The 6109-nt window shown below is 31.1% G+C and overlaps 1 non-coding gene across 1 annotated transcript; it reads right to left on the bottom strand.

Moving 5' to 3' along the window:
- Nucleotides 1-3880: 3880 nt before the first annotated feature.
- On the bottom strand, nt 3881-3986 carry Trnay-gua. Its single transcript has 2 exons — nt 3950-3986; nt 3881-3916 (listed from the first exon to the last, which is right to left on the bottom strand). It is a non-coding gene; the product is annotated as a tRNA-Tyr (tRNA).
- Nucleotides 3987-6109: the final 2123 nt, after the last annotated feature.

Raw genomic sequence — 6109 nt, 5'->3', positions numbered from 1 at the left:
GAGTCTCATTATGCGAATGTATCGCATAAATGAGTAGTGTGCTGGGCTGAATGGAGATGGATAAAAGAAATGTTATGCATGGAGTATGTTATGTTTGGAGTAAACTACGTGAGTAAGAACAAAGTCTCGGCTTATCTGCTGTTGCCGATTCAACAGAGGCCATCCCATATGAGTGGTTCCAAACGGAAGTGATGTTTTTGCATCTCGGAAGTTAAGCAATGGTCAGAGATTAGATTGCTTAAGTACATGAGAAAAGTTCAATGGTCTGTGTACACGATCAGTTTGGTCTTAAACCAGTATATATTGATCAACATTTTCCACCATTTTGTCCGGAAAAAAAGTGATTTGAAATTTACATATAACGGTTTAAGTTTTATTTAAGATTGATATCAATCCCTGAAACTATGGAGATTCCACTTAATTCGGAACAAACTTTTCAGATTAACCGCGTAAAAGCATGGTCATAATGATGTTAACGATAATGACGATGATTAGCGAGTTTTGTCCTATCCTGATTTCGTGCGTGTCTTGTTTGTTGTTCTTTCTTATTTTGTTGAAAATATTGTTGTTGTTGTTGCATTATCAAGCCTTAGTACGGATTGTTTGTTTAGCTTTGACTTGATTTGACTCTGCTTAGCTGGGAAGAGTAGAAGTAGTTTTGGCCTTTTTGTCGTTTGCAGTCTGTTTGTCTGTCTGTCCGCCTGATTATTCGTTCGTCCAGGCGACTCTCAGTTGGTTTTGTTTGTCTGGCAACTGTCACGGCAGCTTAAGTAAAATGAATTGTACGCGAATTTGCACTCAACTTTTACCATAAACGGGTTTTGCATTAGTTGTGTTCGAACGTCTCTTGTATTTATATTTAAAAATGTCCCCAAAAAAACTGTGGAAAAAAAAAACTGTAAGAATATCCATTAGTTTCCCTGTCTTCTTTACTACGTTTCCTTGACTTGCCACCATTGAGTGCAAATACGAATCGAATTGTTTGTTGGCAAATAAACTAAGAAAAGTTCATACGTGGTTTATTAAAATTCTACTTTGAGCGGAGGCACAAATAAAGTTTGTTTTTGTAGTATTTTTTTCGAGAATTTGTTATCGGACCACAAAACAACAAAACATTTTAACGACATTTTTATTCCTGCTCCAAAACATTTCTGGGAACATATCAAATTTCGGCAAATTTTTAATTTTAACCAGAAACAATTTCAATTCTTTAGCGTATTTATTGTTGTATGTATTATTAAAATTGATTGGCAGAAATAAGTGGTTTCTTTCAAGAAATAATCTGTTATTTAGAGGAGCCAAGAGAAAAAAAAAATAAATTGTTTTCAATTAAAATTTTTTAAAGATTTTTTATCTCCAACAATATTTTTTCGACATTTAGTGGATGTTATTTAAAATTCATCATCCACGTATAACATTTACATAAATTGATAAAGCGTTTTTTTTTTTAATTTAACAATGAAAATTACTTCGTTAATAATTTAGTTTTATTTACACCAAACTATAGTTTAAAAGAGAAATTTTCGGGTATTGTTTTCTCAACTTTAAAACGAAAACAAGACTTAATTTTTTAGCGAAGTCTCTTTAAAATTTGGGACATCGATTAACTAACATCGATCTACTAAGAAATTATTTTAGTTCAACTTGTTTTGATAAGTATTTCGATTTTTAAATCATTTATTGACAATATAGTGGTTATGAACTGATCCTTATGAAATCTGTCGGAGAGATTTAGATTTTGAGATTTTTATATTTTAAGATTCTTATAAAGGTTTAAGTCATTTTATGAAGAAAATCTGTATATTTTCTATTCCAATAAAACTTTATAAGGATTTATGAGCTCCTTCTGGGTTCACTCTATTTTTTTTTCAACAGAAAGAGCAAACGGAAAGACATTGATATATCACCTTAAAATCTGATCTGCAATCAGAATAATAACTTATTTCTATCTTTCATTGACAGACAATTAATTTATCTTTCAACAAATATTGTCAGTTCAGACAATTGTCAGATTGATGTAAAGCAAAAGTTGCCAAATCTTACTTTAGTTGCATATCTTTTTTTAATGCACCGTTTTGTCAATAGAAAACATTTATATGAAAATGATTTCATTGTCAGATGCATACAATTCGAATATATGACAATGAAAATCGTCACATAATTACATTGTAAGTTAAACATTTTCTGAAGATTTTTTCATACGGGTCCCTAGGGTGCCTAGCAAAACTCTTAGGGGTCCGTGAAACATTGTTAAAATTCTCAAATAATATAATCGGAATAATTAAAGTCATTGTCAGGGGAGTTTAGTACTTACGCTGTATTCATTGATTAATTTGATCCAGTAAAATATTTTAAAATTTTGGTAATGAGTATTGTAGGTAATGTAGTTATTTCATACATTACTTGGTAATGAGTTATCGTTATCAATAACATAAAATATTTTTTTAATAGAATTTGTAGTCATAGCGTATGTCCAATAAGGAATTAAGTAGTTAGTATTTCTAATCGTAGTCGATTTTGGAAGCTTTTTTTCAAGAAATGTTGATATTTACATATGTGTAGAAACCATTCCAGATAGAATAATAAAATTATGTTTTAATGGGGCATTGAGTAAGAGTATAGACTAGCAAACATAAAAATAACTGTACAACTAGTTTCAAATCCAGAAAAGTCGGGTAATGACTAAGTAGTTATTCACCTAAAATGTGCCTACTTACACTTTGCTCCAATATTACTTGCCTACTTTCCGGGTAAGTAAAGATTTTTCTAGGAATTTTCATAACTTTAACTATTTTTTACTTACCTTAGCTCAGTAGTAAGACAAACCGAATGTGAAAAAAGGTACTTAAAACGTAAGAATTTATGTTATGAACTTAAAGGGCAATCCCCGTATGCATAAATATATTAATTGCTTATTTAATGTTTATTACACACATTTCCTATACAAAATTCCTACAATAAACCATCAATCAGTGGCGTTCGTTGGAACTCAAAAAGTAGGCGGACTAGCATTAGGGGACGTGGCGCAGTTAGTATCCTAAAATTTTTTGAATAACTTAAGCAGCCGTTTTAACATTTAGAGTAATAAATTGGTGGACTTCCCATGAGGGGAGCGGCACTCTGCATATTAATTAAATACATGTATCTGGGAAACTAATATATTTAAATTCTTCAAATTTTGTACTAAGAATATAAATATTCATCTAAACATTTTGGAGAAAAAAGTTCGGAATTTCATCTGGGAGGACTTGAAGCCCCATAGGAAATAAATAGAGAGATTCATATATCTTAGAATCTGCTAAAGCTAGAATCTTAAAATTTTGCTTGAAAAACTTTGACATTCATCTGAACATTTAAAATATAACAGGCGGACTTACGGTGGGTGACTTGGCACCTTCCATATGAATTAAATACAATATTTGTTTATATGGGAAACTAATAGAACTAGATTTTTCGAACTTTGCCTAAATTAATTTAATATTCTTCTAGACATTTTGGAGGAAAAAGTTCGGACTTTTATCTGGAGAGCTTAAAGCCTCTGCACGAATAATATTGAAAAATTCGCATATTTAAGAAACTATTAGAGCTAGAATGTTTAATTTTACATGGGAACATTAAATAAATTTCTCAAGGAACTTCGTGAATCTGGGAGAACCCTTTAAGGAATCAAATGTTTAAAAACTATGCTAAATGTCTTGAAAATTTTGAAAAAATTTGCGTTCGCAATATACATAAAAAGTCTTGAATTTACTTTTTTCAAATAGATATATAGTTTTGGAAAATGTATTGTATATAGTTTTGGAAAATGTATAGCTAAAAAAAATTGGTTATTAAAAATTTAATTGTTTATTAAAAAAATAAAAAACTTTAAAAAAGTAAATCCTTCGAGCCGGATTTGAACCAGCGACCTATGGATTTCTGTTGTAACACAACTTCAACTACCGATCATCTACAGTCCACCGCTCTACCAACTGAGCTATCGAAGGTATATATTATCAGACAATTCAAAATGTTTAATAGTCTAGTGGAGGAGGGTAGGAGGTGTTATGAAAAAGACAAACAAAAAGAAAATAAGTCAAAAATACCCGTACAAGTATAAGAAATTGCTGTGGTAGTTTTGTTTTTATGAGAAATAAAATAAGCTTATTACTGACTGACTGAATAAATAAATGGCTGACTGACTGACTGGCTGTTGATAGCAAGTGTTGGAAAAATAATACAATGCAACAGCCCCATCAACAGCAGCAGCAACAGTAACAACAACAAAAGAAACGAAAAAGTAATATAAATTTTTATCAGTGTCATTCATCAATTGCGATAATTTCAATATTGTTCGAATGTGTTCAAGCAACAACAACAGCAACAAATCACACTCTTGTCGAATTTGAAATAAGAAATATGTATTCATTTATATGGATGAATTTTTATGTGAATGTATGTATGTTTGTTGTATGTATGCTTGTGTCGAGTATCTGTGTGTATTTAGGTTTAAAGATATGTTTGCTTTTAAGTGTGTTTTTTAACACATTAAATATATGCAGAGAAACAAACATACAGACAGACAGATATCTATCTGTATATGTATGTGTTTAAATTATTCTAAAAAATAACAAAAACAATAACAACAATTTGTATTATTATCTGAACAAAAGAAACTTAAACATTTTGAATACGTAAGATATTCATCACAACAAACTACAAAAACAATCAGCTAGAAAACAACAAAATTTAATACTGGTAATAGCGTAAACAACTACCCTACTGATGATGATGATGATGATAATAATAACGACTATGACGATGATAATGATTTAAAAACAGCAATAGTTTAAACAACAACAAAAACTAACTAGAAAATACCAACAACATCAATAGCACTAACACATCCAAATTCATTACTATTGCATTCGCACATACATTCATACTCACATAGGTACACTCTACAAATAAGCAAAATAATATAAAAACAACAATATAATTGAAACAAATACATTATACACTCGGCAAATATTATTAGTAAAAGTAAATAACTAGAAATTGTTATTTTAGAGAAACAGCATGAAAATCGTAAATTGTTGTTTATTTTTTCTTTAGCAATAATATGTTGTCATTAAACAACAGGTTTTTTTCCCCAAATATTGAATATTAAATAAATATTTGAATTGTTTAACTTTAAGTGAAAAATCTGTTCTTCTTAATTCTGCATTGCAGACATGGGCGAGATAGTAAAATACGTTTTACGTATACGTAATAGCCTCAACAATCGATCGCTTTTTGCTTTGTAAATAACCAGCAGTTCGACGGGACAGACCCGAACTGACCACTTAACCTAAAACTTGTGGTGGCCCCTAGCCACCTGACTACCCAGGTGACCAACCATTTTAACATGGGCTTGTCCTTCGAGGAAGTCAATTGTCACCTTACACCCTACAAAGAGACAGTCAAAAATAGTCAAGGAATGGTAATCTCTAAATGGGTTCTTGGAAGTCATTACCATTTACTTTTATTCTTGATGAAAGGTCCAAAACATGCGAATTAGAGCCAACAGGTGGTAAGATATTAATAGAAATAAAGGTTAAAAATTTCAAGTGTCTACTCTCTAGAATACTATGGGACATCAATGTGACGATTGACCTGATAGTTATAAATTTGAGTCAACCAGATGGTGGTATATTAGAAAATAACAATCATTTCTCCAAAAGATGGGAAAAATAACTACTTTCGGAAGTTCAATAAGACGAAAACAACTTTTAAAAGTCTAATCTCTAGATTACTTGTAAACAGTAAGGAGACGATTGCCTCCGCTCTCGCTTACAAAGGGGACACTAAAGTGACGACTGTTTTCATTCCCGATTACAATGATTTTATTTGTGACGAAAGACCAAAACCATACGAATTGGAGTCAGCCAATTCGTATAGAATACTATGGGACAATAATGTGACGATTGACCCGAAAGATATGAATTTGAGTCAACCAGATGGTGGCATATTAGTAGAAAGTAATAATCATATCTCCAAAAGATGGGTAAAATAACTACTTTCGGAAGTACAAAAAAAATCTCAAGGTTACTTGAGGACTGTAAAGAGACGACTGTCTCCGCTCCTGCTT

The sequence above is a fragment of the Lucilia cuprina genome, chromosome 6 (genome assembly GCF_022045245.1).
Source record: "Lucilia cuprina isolate Lc7/37 chromosome 6, ASM2204524v1, whole genome shotgun sequence".
Lineage (NCBI taxonomy): Eukaryota > Metazoa > Arthropoda > Insecta > Diptera > Calliphoridae > Lucilia > Lucilia cuprina.
This window is presented reverse-complemented; position numbering and strand designations above follow the sequence as displayed.